General features: G+C 38.9%; 1 protein-coding gene across 1 annotated transcript in view; it reads left to right on the forward strand.

The window, feature by feature from the left end:
* The window catches only part of LOC116704735 (myosin-16), a 127,227-nt gene that overhangs the window by 38,162 nt on the left and 88,305 nt on the right, over positions 1 to 760 (forward strand). The window lies entirely within an intron of this gene.

Raw genomic sequence — 760 nt, forward strand, 5'->3', positions numbered from 1 at the left:
TCTTTCCTGTGATGGCCCTGTCCCAGGATCAGCCATAACTACAGCAGATAACTTCTAAAATAAAATGCAAACTACAGTTATGCCTACCCTTTACCTGGCTGGATGAAATGACAACACAGACCTTTCCGGTGTTACCTTAGACTTTATTAAAATTAAATAATATTAACAGTCTATGGGTGTTACACCAAAATCGGTGACCCATCAGAATGAGTGCCATCTAGCGCAGTCTACCTGGGCTAGAGGGCACATATATACACAGAATAGTTATTTTCACTGTAAGTCTCTTTTGCTGTTACAGGTCATTTATGATCATCAGAAGGAACATTACACAGCTTCAGAAGCATTTAAAAGTTACATAGAGTCACTTTAAGTAGCATTTTCAAAGCAGGACTTTTACTTGTTACTGGTCTTTTTACAGTGTGATATTAGTACTTTTAGTAGAAGATCAGAATACTTATTCCAAAACTTCCTACTACTCCAAAAATGTATCGTTAGTTCCCTTGGACGTCCGAGCTTCACGGTGTTGAATGACATATGTACAGAGTTTGACACTAGGAATGTGTTTTCAAAACTTTTTGTGAAAAAAAACAGCTGCATTCATGTTGAGAGTAATGTTTAACAAAAAACATCAAAGACAGCAAGTGGGCTACAGACCTCTAACTTGCACAGGGGTTTGGTCCCTTGTATGTGTGTGTGTGCGTGTGTGTGTGTGTGTGTGTGTGTGCGTGTGTGTGTCTCCCTCCCTTCTCTTTGTTTTTTT

Source organism: Etheostoma spectabile, chromosome 16, assembly GCF_008692095.1.
Source record: "Etheostoma spectabile isolate EspeVRDwgs_2016 chromosome 16, UIUC_Espe_1.0, whole genome shotgun sequence".
Lineage (NCBI taxonomy): Eukaryota > Metazoa > Chordata > Actinopteri > Perciformes > Percidae > Etheostoma > Etheostoma spectabile.